The following is a 400-nucleotide window of genomic DNA, read 5'->3' on the forward strand; positions in this document are numbered from 1 at the left end:
CTTCAAGGACTTCGGGAGTTTTATGAAAAAACAAGAGAAGAGAATCATGAAAAGAACAATGCTGAATGTCAACATACTACTTCCATCACATTTTGCTCTCCCTGCAAGGGCAAATGATTACCCGTCAACAGCAATGGGTGGAGAAATATGGATGTCATTATAAAGTTAAAAATAAATTACAGATCTGTACCAAGCAGGAGGTAATTTTACGCCATTGGTATTGAAAATATTGTATCTGCAATTCAAAATGACGTGTATGTACTGTACTGTACTACACGTCTAGTCAGGCATACATTGTACTATTATTATGCATTTCATAATTATTCTTAAGCTAAGGAATAAACATAATATATACTTTTTTTTTACTATGATTAGATATTAAACTATTATATATAATAAC

The sequence above is a fragment of the Paracoccidioides brasiliensis genome, assembly GCF_000150735.1.
Source record: "Paracoccidioides brasiliensis Pb18 unplaced genomic scaffold supercont2.17, whole genome shotgun sequence".
NCBI lineage: Eukaryota > Fungi > Ascomycota > Eurotiomycetes > Onygenales > Ajellomycetaceae > Paracoccidioides > Paracoccidioides brasiliensis.